Here is a 15918-nt window from a genome sequence, read left to right on the forward strand (position 1 = left end):
AAAAATTGACAAGGCAGGAAACAACAAAGGTTGGAGAGGATGTGGAGAAAGGGGATCCCTCTTACGTTGTTGGTGGGAATGCAAGTTTGTACAGCCACTTTGGAAAACAGCGTGGAGGTCCCTTAAAAAGTTAAAAATTGAGCTACCCTATGACCCAACCATTGCACTACTGGGTATTTACCCCAAAGATACAGACATAGTGAAGAGAAGGGCCTTATGCACCCCAATGTTCATAGCAGCATTGTCCACAATAGCTAAATCGTGGAAGGAGCCGAGATGCCCTTCAACAGATGACTGGATTAAGAAGACGTGGTCCATACATACAATGGAATATTACTCAGCCATCAAAAAGAATGATTTCTCAACATTTGTGGCAACATGGACGGGACTGGAGGAGATAATGCTAAGTGAAATAAGTCAAGCAGAGAAAGACAATTATCATATGGTTTCACTCATATATGGAACATACAAGTAGGAAGATTGGTAGGAGAAGAAGGGGAAGAAGAAAGGGGGGATAAACAGAAGGGGGAATGAACCACGAGAGACTATGGACTCTGGGAAACAAACTGAGGGCTTCAGGGGTGGGGGAATGGGATAGGCTGGTGATGGGTATTAAGGAGGGCACATATTGCATGGTGCACTGGGTGTTGTACGCAAGTAATGAATCATAGAACTTTACATCAAAAACTAGGGATGTACTGTATGGTGACTAAAATAATATAATAAATATTATTATTAAAAAAAAAAGGTAGGAGAAGATTTAGTGGAGCAGAACAAATAAGCAAGCTGGTTGGTAATAATCAGCCTTATTGCACTTCTGATGAATAATGGCTAATGCTACACACAGAAGCTTAACTGAGTTATGTCACAGAGTTATTTATTTAAGTGTAGAGATAGACAAAATCAGAAGTCCACACTTCCTCCCAAATCTTGAACCTATATCTTCAAACAGTTCCCCAATGAAAGTTTATAAGTGTTTCTCTATTTGGTGAAAATATTTCTTTTGGATTTTTCCATCTCCTTTGCTACCTTGAATCCTCTATAGAGGAATGTAGCAAGCAGTACAGGCAAAAGCTAGTACAGGAAGGCAAAAGCCAAACTAATCTTCTAAGATGCTAATCAATGTCAGCATAAATGAGTAGAAGTAGTCTGAAAACTACAGTGTTACAAAAATGAAATAACTAATGTATGCCACTTCTGACTGTAATATTTTTTTCTTATATTTTCCAATTGTAATGAATAAAACTAAGACACAGTAAGAAAAGCTCCAATATCAGCTCCATTGGCTTTTGCAATGCAGATAAACTTTCATTTTTGCATATGAAGCATGAAAATAATGAAAATTAGAGAAGCAAACAATTAGAACACTTTTACTGATATGGAAGGAAAATTTTTGAGCCTGCAGTCATATTGAAAGAGAACTGAATAGTTATCTCATTCCAACCTTCTATATGTATTTTGAATTCTCACGTCAACATTGTTTCTACAAGTTATTGTTTTAATTTTCTTTTATTTTTTAAGAGAGAGAGAGAGAGAGCACATGCATGCATGCATGAGCAAACAAGGAGGGGCAGAAGGAGAAGGGGATAGAGAATCCCAAGCAGACTCCATGCCCAGTGCAAACCCAACTCAGGGATCCATCTCAAGACCCTGAGGTCATGTCCTGAGCCAAAATCAAGAGTCAGATGCTTAACCGACTAAACCACCCAGGTGCCCCCCTACAAATTATTATTATTATTTTTAAAGATTTTATTTATTTATTTGACAGAGATAGAGACAGCCAGCGAGAGAGGGAACACAAGCAGGGGGAGTGGGGGAGGAAGAAGCAGGCTCATAGCGGAGGAGCCTGATGTGGGGCTCGATCCCATAATGCCGGGATCACGCCCTGAGCTGAAGGCAGACGCTTAACTGCTGTGCCACCCAGGTGCCCCTACAAATTATTTTTAAGAGGAATTCAGAGTCTCTGCAAAGCTAACACTTGATTTTTTATTTTCTCTTTTATTTGCCCACTTGATGGAGTCCTTCCTCTGGGTAGAGCAGTGTTTAAGGAAACATCAATAGACCAGCTCTTTGGTTTTTCAGGGGGCTACTGGTCTACCCACAATATAGACGCAGTAGGAACCAAAGTATGGGCCCAGCCTAGCGGTTTACTAACACTATGGACTGGAAAGGCTTTAGTTCTCTGTGTCATGACTAGAGTGATCTCTAAAGATAATCCCAGCTCATTAAATTACTCAAAGCTAAATTCTATGGTAATATAAATTTATGTTATTACTCTGATCTTTTAACAAATAAAAATGACTATTTTGTTGTTAGCCATCTTGGATGACTTGTATACTTATCCCAATGATACTCCAGAGAATATTTATTTTTAAAAATTTTCTTTAGAAACTGAAACAGAATCTTTAAAAAATTCCTAGTTATGTCAATTTTTTTAATATCATTTTAGGATGGCTGACTTAACCACTCAAGAGCCATTTACTTCTAACTCGAAGAATAGGAAAAGTAATTAAATTGGTTAAAAACTCATTAGGTCAAAAATGAACAATTAAAGGGATGCTATAACTTCTCTTTCACTGGCTTGAGATTTACTCTTTTTTTTTTTACATTTTAATTCAATTTAATTGACATATACTGCATTATTAGGTTCAGAGGTAGAATTTAGTGATTCATCAGGTGCATATAATACCCAGTGCTCACTTCATCAAGTGCCCTCCTTAATGCCCATCACCCAGTTACCCCATCCCCCACTCCCCCCTCCAGCAACCCTCAGTTTGTTTCCTATAGTAAGAGTCTTTTATGGTTGTGATACCTGGGTGGCTCAGTCAGTTAAGCATCTGCCTTTGGCTCAGGTCATGATCCCAGGGTCCTGGGATCGAGTCCTGCATTGGGCTCCCTGCTCAGCAGTGAGCCTGCTTCTCCCTCTGCCTGCCATTCCCCTTGCTTGTGCTCTCTCTCTCTCTCAAATAAATAAATAAATAAATAAATAAATAAATAAATAAAGGTTTTTATGGTTTGTCTCCCTCTCTGTTTTCATCTTATTTTTCCTTTACTTCCCCTATGTTCATGTTTTGTTTCTTAAATTCCACATATGACTGAAATCATATGATATTTGTCTTTCTCTGATTGCCTTATTTCACTTAGCAGAATACCCTCTAGTTCCATCCATGTGGCTGCAAATGGCAAGATTTCACACTTTTTTGATGGCTGAGTAATATTCCATTGTGTATATATACCACATCCTCCTTATTCATTCATCTGTTGATGGACATCTGAGCTCTTTCCACATTTTGGCTATTGTGGACATTGTTGCTATAAACGCTGGGGGTGCATGTGCCTCAAGATTTACTCTTAAAAACATTTCAAACCCCTTTAAAACTATGGAGTCAACCCTAGAATACTTGAACTTTGGGTTTGGTTCTAATTTTTTAATTGTTTGAACAGACAGGGCAGATTAAATGATCTTTAAGGACAGTTAAAGTAGTCTATAATTTTATGCAAATAAATACAGACCTCCCCATAATCTCTTTGAAGAGGTGATGATCATTTGGCTAAGGTTTTAATTGGTTGTGATAAAATAAGTCTCATTACATAGTCAAGACTTCAAGAACTACATAAGGTACCTCAATGACTTCTTGCTATTACAGAGATAATCACTGGGCATTTTTACTTCTATTTAATTAATTTTTGGTAAAGGAAAATAATAACATTGCTTTATAAAAAATTATAACAGAAATTCAAAAGCCTAGAGGAATATTATCAATTATTTTCTTTACATCGCATTGAAATTTTTATAATTACCATAATTATTTCAAAATAATAAGATGCCGCAAGGTAAGAAAATTACTCTTGCCAAAAAAGAACTGATGGTATTGACACAATTCCCTTGAGCTTCTTGTAAACCCATAAACCAAACAATCATACCATAAGGCAACCACATGCTGTTTAGTGGATTGTGTCTAATCAATGCAATTAGTCCCATTAATATGGAGTTCATGAAGCCATATATTCACCAATGTTGCAACCACAGTAATTCTTCTAAAAATGTTCTATGAAAAATGGTTTCATCCTTACACACATTATTCTGGGAGTAAATATTAGTCCAAGTTGTCCTGGGGTCATATAATAATAGCTAATCATAACTGATTCTTTTATAAAAGCAAAAAATGATAGCCCACACACATTTCCCATTCAGAAGTGTTGAAGGAAACAGGCCAATACAACCACAGCAAGTTTTCTTAATATACACACTCATCTCCACCCTTCTAGTTAGTATCTAAATCTTAATGTTTCATGAAATCAGAAATTACCAATTGACTTAAATATGGAGTCAAATACATAAATTAGTGGAGAAATTTATTCCCAAGTCTTTGATAGCTGAGCGCTTCCGAATGACAAACAAAATAAATCAACAAATGAACCAGAGTATTTTTTTAAAAAGCCTCCAGCACCCTCTCATTTTCTTCAGTTTGAAATCATCAGGTTTTCAGCTCTTCCCAAACTCTTGCAACAGAGTACATTCTCTAAAAGAAACAGATAGAATTTCTTTTAATGGCTCTTATTTTTATGAAACCAAGAAGGACCCTGAAAGAATGAGACTTGAATTATAACAAATTAGACAGCAGTTAGAGAAACGCAACAGACCTAAATATTGTTTGGCTCATTCATCCTTAAGGTTGATGGAAATGACGCAGCCTCGTCCCAGCTGAATATCAGGCTAATTATTTTGAAGCTTGTGGAATAAACACAACTAACTGCCATCCAGGGATTATACAAATCTGAGATGTAACACAATACGTTTCTACTAATTCATTTTAATACTTGCTTTCTCTCTCCCACAGAACTCACATGTTGGATTACTTCTGACAAGCAAAACTAGATCAAGAAAAAATAAAACTATTATTTTGGATTGGGTTAGATAATTATTTTACTATTTATAAGTTTTAGAAAAGTTAAAACTCATTGACAAGGTTAGTATAACAGGCCCTGGTCTGGGTTGCTACTTTATTTTTTAATGAGTTTGGGGCAATTTTGGAGGTTAGCCCATAATACATAATATTGGCATTTTCATTTTTGTTCAGATCTGTTCCAAATTGTTTAAAGAATGTCTTTCCAAACTAAACACATGACATTAAGACCTGGATTGGAGTTTATTCAATACTGACTTCAGATCTGGGCTTCTCTGTCCCCCCTCAACTATCTGGTGATTTTAAATATAGTGTAGTAAAAGTGAGTACAAACATTGAGGGAAAACACATCCTCATTAAGTCTATAATTTTGGCTAGTAAGATTAAATTATAAATACGTTTGAGGGTCTCTAGTCACCTTATGAAGACAAGAAAGAATTGCTAATTTGAAATAAAATAATTAAAAAGTACTGTACCCCTTAGACATCCTGCTAGAATATATTAAAGACTTTTCTCTTTTGTCATTGCGCTTACATTCTCACCCCAAGCAACTGTCACGTTCTTTTAAGTATTTGGGTTTTTTTTTTCCTATGATGAAATCCTATAAGTTATTTCTCTCAGGGGATGGCGAAGGGCATGCAAACAGCTGGCCTAATTATGTTTCATTCTTTCATTTCATGTATATGGAAACTGAGCACAAGTCATTAGTCTGAGGTGAATATTTTTTTCTTTAGATGATGGGGACAGATAAGCAAAAAGGAAGAGATGAGAAAATGCAAATTGCTTTATTGTTTACATTCTGGCTGGGAAATAAATCCATGTGGTAATAATATCAGTGGGAATAATACCAAGGAGATATTTGAAAATACAAGATGGAAGGTAAAGAGAAGGAGTGGCTGTCTGTTCAAGATGGAAGATAAGGGACACCTGTCTGTATGTCCCTCTGTTCTCACAAAAGACACTGCAGAACCTCTGTCCCATCCACCAAGTACTTGAAGATCTATGGTTTGAGGCATGATTTCTAAGGAAGTTGTCTCTTGGTGCCATGTTGTGAATGCAAAGACAGGGGAACAATCAGCTCATATGCCCAAATTCTTTTTAAGATTTTCTTTATTTTTTGACAGAGAGAGAGTGCACAAGAGCCCAAGCAGGGGGAGTGGGAGAGGGAGAAGGAGAAGCAGGCTCCCTGCCAAGCAGGGAGCCCAATGCAGGATTCGATCCCAAGATCCTTAGATCATGACCTGAGCTGAAGGCAGATGCTTAACCAACTGAGCCACCCAAGCGCCCCATCATATGCCCAATTTTACTGAAAAGGCTGTCATGTGGGTGAACTCCAGGGTTAGCTATGTGATTCTGTTACTGATCCTGCTTTATCTTTATGCTGTTGGATAAAACTAGTTCCCAAGCAATTCTATGTACCGACTAAATAAAGGATCCCAAAGAATTTTTAGGGATAGCACTTTTGGAGAGTGTAGAGAAAGATTTCTTTTAAGTTTGACTCACAAAGTAGAAATTTTGAGTCAATAACTTAAACACCTAGTACAGTTATATATTTAATGATATTAAGTAAACTTTCACAGGTCTGGAAAACAAATCAGAAACCAGGGGTGGGGAAATCTCTTTTGATGACAAAGTGCTGAGTGAGTGCAGGGGGAGGAGAATCTTTCCTTCCCTAACCTTATACTTCTTGTTGATAATCTGTTCCCATTACTAGGTCCCGGCAAGCATCCTAAAACCCAAGAAAAGGTTTGCTATTTCCAGGCACTAAAGCTAATGTGGTGACTTAAATAAATTCTAGAAATAGAAATAAGCTAAGGAAATATGTTACCCAATCTAATTTAACCAAAATCTAATTAGTAAATTTCTCAGAAACGGAGAGACATTCTAGAAGTGATTTATTATTGAGAAATAAAATTCCTCTACTTTTGAATTCTTGAATTCAAAATGGAAGTGAATTATCAGTTTAAGCTTAGCAGCAAAATTGTTTTAACCAAGTAATACAACAATGCTTTATAAGTATGGAATCAGTCAACTGTTTATTTCTAATTAGACACATTTATTATCACCAGTTATGGAAGGGCTAAACATAAAAATGTGCGCTCAAAAGGAATAGGACCAGCCAAACTGGTCCGGGTAATAACAGCAGATACTTTTGAAAGCCTTCTCCACAGCGATAGCTAGTCAAATCCGCTGCATCTTTACTGCTCTAAAAATAGGGTGGGATTTGATGATTTTCACTTTTTGACTCGAAGATCATATTCACTATTTAAATTAAGCTGTATGACGTTTTCCCTTTGATTTCTGTATTTTCTCAGATCGGACATATCAATTCAAGACGTCTCCTTGCCTTCCCTTTACATTGAGAGTTTACATCAGTCACAGTCTCCCCAAAACAACAGATCAAAACCAGCCCAACTGGTTAGTAAAATTGGTTAAAAAAAAAACAAAAACAAACAAACAAACAAAAAAACCCTATGGAGAGAAGATGAAAGGCACACAGTTCACTGACATAGTTACCAGAACCTGAAAAGGAATTAGACACCGACCTGCTGGAACTGGCGAAATGAGGAAAGCGGCTGTCAGAAGAAGCCCCTGCAACATGCTGGAGGAGCCCAGGGGCGCAGCGCCTGCCCTTCGCGCTTGGAGAGCACTGCTGGTCTGTCCCTTCCTCCTCTCAAGCGAGACAGAATGAAACTCCCGGCTTCATTCTTGTCTCTGCTTCAGGAAGTGTTTACTAAAGGTGTTGCACAACCTTGGAGCTGTGGTGCTGTGACAATGGCACAGCGGGCGGAAGTTCTGACCGCCTCCTGGCTCTAGGACTCCTTTAACATAAGCCATTGTTTCTCTTTCCTGCTTTCCCATATTCCCCACTCAGAAGGAGTACGTTTTCAGTATGTTACTATGACTCAGTAAGCTACCTTGGCATAACTGGCTTTGATGAACCTTGGCAAGTGTGTGTATTTATTATGTATATTATAAACATATATAAATATATATGTATTTGCTATGTTGTCAACAAGTTGTTGTGAATGTTATTCTTCCCTCACATACACGTCAGTGAAGCAATTTCTAATCCAATCCAATTATTACATAAAATTATTTTTTCCAGTTATCTCGTATTCTATTCTCACATGCTGGTGCTCCAGGGAGCTTGAAGTATCCTGAAAAAATATATAACAATACAAGCTCAAGGTTTTTCAGATTTCCAAGGGCATTTGTATCATCACTAACAACCAGGAGTTGGGGAAAGCCTTCAAGACCCAAACGTGTAATTTCCAGAAAAACTTTAGGAGCTGTCATTGGTGGTAATGAGGCTAAGCCGGCATGTCCAGATATCACACTGTGCAATGAATTAAATAGCTAAGGTTGAGTTGCTTTACTAAGTTCCAGGTCCTTTATACCTATTATCGTATTAATTCTTACAACACTTCTGTATGATAAATGCCATCTTACCCCTATTTTGTGGATTAAAAAACTGAGATATAAAAGATAAAGTATTCAAAAGATTAAGACTCAGTTGTCTTCCTTTTCTATAGTAAGTAAGGTTAAGCAGTTTGCCCAAGGTCATTTATCTAGTAAGTGACAGGAGTGGAGTTTAAACTCAGTGTTGTCTGAGCTCTTAGTCACACATTCTAATAGCTGATTTATACACCCAGTCTTATTTCTACTGAGAAATTACATATATATTCCTACAAAATACAAATTCTATGAGATAATCCTGAGGTTATGACTACAACACCAATTCTTGGTCCATTAAAATTATGTGTTATTCTATGGATTCTGAAGCATATTTTTGTAATAGAGTGATTTTGATGAAAAGGGGTTTCTCAAAATGTCATACAGGCATCAACTAAACCACCACAAGGGAATGTTTAAATCTAGTTACTGAACATCTCAGCCACAGGATTAGGAATATCACAGGTTTCTTTTCTTTCAATCCAAATTCTACCACTTTGTCTTTTTCAGAGAACAGAAAGCTTATGCCCACTTTTTGCCACATGATTTTCCCCCCTTAGCTCTATGCATGTTCATTAGTACCTATTACGTGTAAGACACTGAGATCACAGTTGAAAATGTAGTCATTCCCTTTGAGATGCTTACAGGCTGGTAAGGGATATGGGCAAGAGCAGTTACCATGAAGATGGGCAAAGTGAGTGTTGCCTGTATATTAGGAGACACTGTGCATAGGTCTAGGAAAGATTTAGGCACGGAGGTCAGAGGCTACCCCTAGGAGGGCAAGGAAGGCTTCCTGGAGGCAGGAACAATGAGGTCAATGAAAAATTAACTATGAGAAAAAGTGAGGACTTTATGTAATAACATACTAGTTTATGGTAATACTTCAGTACTGTCGGAGCGAAAAGAGTCTGGAGGAATGGGAAGAGATTTTATGTCTGGTTTTGCCCCTGTGTAAGTGCTGACAATAGTGACTCCATATTTAGCCCTCCATCTTGTTCATGTTCATGAGATGACCTCCCCCCGTGCTACATGTTCCAGGCCCCTTGGAGGTTAATGTGTTCCCTGACTGAAATTCGTGAAGGCTTGTTCTGGTCTTCCCTAAAGTTGTTTAGATAACCAGTAGAGATAATATCTTTCCCCCCCTACTCCTTTGCACAAATGGCACCACAAGGTCTGTTAAGTGTTAGCGATCAAGTAAGTGCATGTAGACTTATTGACCTCACCACATGTCTTCTGCATATCTCCTCACTTTATAAAATCTGTAGACAAAGGTTTGGACTTTGTGGGAAATAGCTGTGTCTCTGTCTGGATTGTTGACCACAAGATTTCCCCATCAGTAAGTTACTCTGAATAGAACTCTGTAAACTGTATGGAGTGTCCTGCTTTGTTTTTGGTCTCCAAATGTCTTATCAGTTTGGAGAATACTCTACTGCCCCTCCTCCATCTTCTCACAATTGGCAAGCCAGCCAGGAGATGGAAAAATAAAACAAGCATGGGTGAAGGGGTCCTGCTCGGGAAAGCTCATTGTCTATGGAAGAAACCCCAAGCTGGCCAACCACCTCTATGTGGGGAGACTTGGCCAGGTTTTTTGAGCACCTTAGACAAGCACATGAGTACAAGGATTCCTTGGAAAAAAAAATGCCCAAGGTATTATTAGATATCCTATCAGAAATGGTGGGGGAAAGGAAATGGAAGAGGGAAAGTGAACAAACTATTTCAGAAGTAGTTCGGCCATTGTTCTGTGCATTACAAGACACCACGGAAATGGGATCATAAGAGACAGCACTTTGAGGGGTGCCTGGGTGGCTCAGTTGGTTAAGAGTCTGCCTTTGACTCAGGTCATGATCTCAGGGTCCTGGAATCAAGTCCCAGAGTAGGCTCTCTGCTCAACAGGGAGTCTGCTTCTCCTTCTCACTCTCCCTTTACACTCTTTCTCTCTCTCTCTCTCTCTCTCTCTCTCTCAAATAAATAAATAAATAAATCTTTTTTTTTTTTAAAGAGCACTTTGAGAGCTATCTCCCTATCTCTTTGCTTGTAACATGTAGTATAAGGTTCTTTGCTTTCAACACTCCCTCAGGTAATGTTCAATTTAATGCACTCCAAGCAGTGAATCTTTTGAGTTCGGTTACAGATTTGGAGACTCAGGTGGGACCTCTGGCCTGACCCTTTTAAGTTCTCCCAGCTCCTAGCAGGCGATGCAGTGGACAGAAGCAGCTCACCTGATCCAGCTCATCTGTGTTGCTGGAGAACCTATGGTAGAGGTGCATAGGAGAATCCCTCCTGGCACCTTATCGGGTCTGCGCACCTCAACTAGTTGAACAGGCTCAGTGGCCACTCTGGATATTTAATCAGAGAGTCCCTTCAGAGAGGTGAGTGACAATTACTCTACAAATCAACTTTAGGGCTTTGCCCATATCTCAAGCAGCAGAAAAAACGAACTGTCTGGAGAAGTATTTTAAGAGATAGCCCCCTTTGAAAAAAGAGAGAGAGAAAGAGAGCCCCCTTGGTAAATGCACTGGCAGACTGAATACTTCTGTTCACGTAGAGCCTAGAAATTCCCAGATGAAGGAGATCAAAAGAAAAATTTAATATTACACCAAGGATGATTTTAACACTCAAATGGCCTAAATGAGGTTCTTCTAAAAAATATCTAATGTACACCCAACTTGAGAAAGCCAGCTAGTAGACTAAACAAGCTGAGTGAGATGCATACTTTGACTGGAACTTGGAAGCTTCTAAAAACACTGACAGGATAAAATGGAGCCAGATGGGTAGACCAACCTATAATGTCATTTGGGTTGCAACCCAATTCCTTGAGGGATTGAAAGCAACTGTCCTTATCTTGCAAATCTTTGCAAAAACTAGAAATGAGGCCCCAGAAACAAGCCAAGGCTTTTCAACATTTCTGGGAACTCTTATTTAGATCATTCTCCAGTCCTAAGACTGAAAATTTTTAAAAGGGGAAAGAGAAGTCTTTTAACAAAAATACTTCAAAATCTAGCCACAGCCTCCATAAGGTTAATTACCAAGGAGAATTACAAATCTTCACTATAAGGTTTTTCATTGAGTCTGTCTATATGTGATATTTTCTCCCTCCAGATGGTATTGCTAAAATTAATTTCATTAAAAGGCAAGCACTTGTAAAAATTAGGTATTCTAAAACTCAAAATATTAAGTCAAATGTTTTTCATGTTCATGTGATCATGTGAAAAATATTCAGTATTAAAGCTAGTTTAAGTTTGTTGGTTTAATTAATATAGGTATGCTTTTTAGAGTTATAAGCATCAAGTACAATACAGATAATCAACTTTTTTTTTGTTTTCACCAATATCTGTTTTATATACTTTCTTTTTTTTTAATGTTTTTTTATTGCATTATGTTAGTCACCATACAGTACATCCCTGGTTTCTGATACAAGTTTCGATGATTCATTAGTTGCGTATAACACCCAGTGCACCATGCGATATGTGCCCTCCTTACTACCCATCACCAGTCTATCCTATTCCCCCACCCCCCTCCCCTCTGAAGCCCTCAGTTTGTTTCTCAGAGTCCATAGTCTCCCATGCTTCACTCCCCCTTCTGATTACCCCCCTTTCTTTATCCCTTTCTTCCCCTACCGATCTTCCTAGTTCTTATGTTCCATAGATGAGAGAAATCATATGATAATTGTCTTTCTCTGCTTGATTTATTTCACTTAGCATTATCTCCTCCAGTGCCATCCATGTTGAAGCAAATGTTGAGAACTCGTTCTTACTGATATATGAGTAATATTCTACTGTATATATGGACCACAGCTTCTTAACCCAGTCATCTGTTGAAGGGCATCTCGGCTCCTTCCACGATTTAGCTATTGTGGACAATGCTGCTATGAACATTGGGGTGCATATGGCCCTTCTCCTCACTACGTCTGTATCTTTGGGGTAAATACCCAGTAGTGCAATGGCTGGGTCATAGGGTAGCTCAATTTTTAACTTTTTAAGGGACCTCCACACTGTTTTCCAAAGTGGCTGTACCAACTTGCGTTCCCACCACAATGTAGGAGGGATCCCCTTTCTCCACATCCTCCCAGGAATTGTTGTTCCTTACCTTGTCGATTTTAGCCATTCTAACTGGAATAAGGTGGTATCTTAGTGTGGTTTTGATTTGAATTTCCCTGATGGCTAATGGTTTTGAACATTTTTCATGTGTCTGTTAGCCATTTGTATGTCATCACTGGAAAAGTGTCTGTTCATATCTTCTGCCCATTTTATGAGTTGTTTATTTGTTTCTCGTGTATTGAGTTTGAGAAGTTCCTTGTAGATCTTGGATACCACTTTTTTATCTGTAGTTCATTTGCAAATATATTCTCCCATTCCATGGGCTGCCTGTTAGTTTTTTTTACTGTTTCCTTGGCTGTGCAGAAGCTTTTTATCTTGATGAAGCCCCACAAGTTCATTTTATCTTTTGTCTCTCTTGCCTTTGGAGATGTGTCATGAAAAAGGTTGCTTTGGCCAATGTCGTAGAGGTTGCTGCCTATGTTCTCCTCTAGGATTTTGATGGATTCCTGTCTCACATTGAGGTCTTTCATCCATTTGGAGTTTATCTTTGTGTATGGTGTGAGAGAGTGGTCAAGTTTCATTCTTTTGCATGTAGCTGTACAATTTTCCCAGCACCATTTATTGAAGAGACTTTCTCTTTTCCACTGGATGTTTTTTCCTGCTTTATCAAAGATTAGTTGCCCAAAGAGCCAAGGGTCCGTTTCTGGGTTCTCTATTCTGTTCCATTGGTCTATGTGTCTGTTTTTGTGCCAGTACCATGCTGTCTTTGTGATCACAGCTTTGTAGTACAGCTCGAAATCCGGCATTGTGATGCCCCCAGCTTTTTTATTCCTTTTCAACAGTTCCTTGGAGATTCGGGGCCTTTTCTGGTTCCATACAAATTTAAGGACTGTTTGTTCCAGTTCTTTGAAAAATGTCCTTGGTATTTTGATCGGGATAGCATTGAAAGTGTAGATTGCTCTGGGTAGCATGGACATTTTAACTATGTTAATTCTTCTGATCCATGAGCATGGAATATTTTTCCATCTTTTTGTGTCTTCCTCAATGTCTTTCAAGAGTGATTTATAGTTTCTAGAATATAGGTCCTTTACGTCTCTGGTTAAGTTAATTCCAAGGTAACGTATGGTTTTTGGTGCTATTGTAAATGGGATGGATTCCCTAATTTCTCTTTCTTCGGTCTCGTTATTCGTGTATAGAAATGCAACTGATTTCTGAGCATTTATTTTGTATCCTGCCACGTTACTGAATTGCTCTATAACTTCTAATAGTTTGGGAGTGGCTTCTTTTGGGTTTTCCATATAGAGTATCATGTCATCTGCGAAGAGAGACATTTTGACTTCTTCTTTGCCGATTTGAATACTGTAGGCTTTTCATAGATGATTTTTATGAGATTGAGGAATGTAGCCTCTATCCCTACACTCTGAAGGGTTTTAATCAGGAAAGGATGCTGTATTTTGTCAAATGCTTTTTCTGCATCTATTGAGAGAATCATATGATTTTGGAATATTTCCTTCTGGATAAAATCTATGACACTGACTGATTTGCAAATGTTGAACCACCTTTGCATCCCAGGGATGAATCCCACTTGGTCATGATGGATAATCCTTTTGATGTACTGTTGGATTCTATTAGCCAGGATCTTGTTGAGGATTTTGGCACCCATATTCATTAGGGAAATCAGTCTGTAATTCTCCTTTTTGATGGGGTCTTTGCCTGGTTTGGGGATCAAGGTAATATTGACCTCATAGAATGAATTTGGTAGCTTTCCTTATGTTTCTATTTTTTGAAATAGCTTTAGGAGAATAGGTATTATTTCTTCTTTGAATGTTTGGTAGAATTCCCCAGGAAAACCGTCTGGGCCTGGAGTTTTGTTATTTGGAAGATTGTTTATCACTGACTCAATCTCTTCATAATTAATTGGCCTGTTTAAAAAATCAATTTCTTCCTGTTTCAGTCTTGGTAGTTTATAGGTTTCCAGGAAGGCCTCCATCTCTTGCAGATTGCTTAATTTATTGGCATATAGCTGTTGATAAAGTTTCTAATAATTTTTCCAATTTCATTGGTGTTGGTTGTGACCTCTCCTTTTTCATTCATAATTTTATTAATTTGGGTCCGTTCTCTATTCTTTTGGATAAGCCTTGCCAGCGGTCTGTCCACTTTATTGATTCTCTCAAAGAATCAGTTTCTAGTTCTATTGATCTGCTCTACCGTACTCCTGGTTTCTAATTCATTGGTTTCTGCTCTCATCTTGGTCAACTGCTTCCTCGTGTATGGATTAGGTCTGTCCCTCTGTTGCTGTTCCAGCTTCTTGAGGTGAGAATATAAAAACTGTGGTTTAGATTTTACTATTCTTTTGAGTGAGGCTTGGATGGCTATGTATTTCCCCCTTAGGACTGCCTTTGCAGTATCTCATAGGTTTTGGACCATTGTGTTTTCATTCTCGTTGGTCTCCATAAATTGTTTAAATTGATTTTTGATTTCCTGGTTTATCAAATCATTCCTGAGCAGGATGGTTCTTAGTCTCCAAGTGTTTGAGTTTCTTCCAAATTTTACCTTGTGGTTGAGTTCCAATTTCAAAGCCTTGTGATCTGAGAATATGCAGGGAATAATTTCAGTCTTTTGGTATCAGTTGAGACCTGTTTTATGACCCAGAACATGGTCTATTCTTGAGAATGTTCCATGGGCATTAGAATAGAATGAGTATTCTTTGGTTCTGGGGTGTAGTGTTCTATATATATCTATGAGGTCCAACTCGTCGAGTATGGCATTCAAAGCTCTTGTTTCTATGTTGGTTTTCTGCTCTGGTGCTCTATTACTGATAGTGGAGTGTTGAGGTCCCCTACTATTAACATATTTTTATCTATATGTCTCTTTATTCTGGTTAAGAGTTGGCTTGTGTATCTTGCTGCTCCCCTTTTGGGGGCATATATATTTATAATTGTCCTATCACTTGATGGATACATCCTTTAAGAATAATATAGTGCCCTTCTGTGTCTCTAACTATAATCTTTAGTTTAAAATCCAATCTGTGTGATATGAGAATTGCTACCCCAGCTTTCTTTTGAGGTCCATTGGCATGAAAGATGCTATTCCATCCCTTTATTTTCAGTTTGAATGTATCTTTAGGTTCAAAATGAGTCTCTTGTAGACAGCAAATGGATGGGTCATGTGTTTTTATCCAATCTGCAACCCTGTGTCATTTTATGGGAAGGTTCAAACCATTCACATTAAGACTGAGTACTGAGAGATATGATTTTAATGATGCCATGTTGCCAGTAAAGTCTTTGTTTCTATAGATTGTGACTTTCTGTTCTGTATCACTCTTGGGGCCTTTTTACTTTTGTAGAACCCCCCTTAATATCTCCTGTAGGGCTGGTTTCATGGTTATGAAATTGGCTAATGACTGGCAATTCTGGAAGGTCTTTATTTCTCCATCAATTCTGAATGACAGCCTTGCTGGATAAAGGATCCTTGGCTGCATGTTTTTCTCTGAAAAAGCTTTAAAAATGCACCTCCAA

Source organism: Ursus maritimus, unplaced genomic scaffold (genome assembly GCF_017311325.1).
Source record: "Ursus maritimus isolate PB19 unplaced genomic scaffold, ASM1731132v1 scaffold_11, whole genome shotgun sequence".
NCBI classification, from domain to species: Eukaryota; Metazoa; Chordata; class Mammalia; order Carnivora; family Ursidae; genus Ursus; species Ursus maritimus.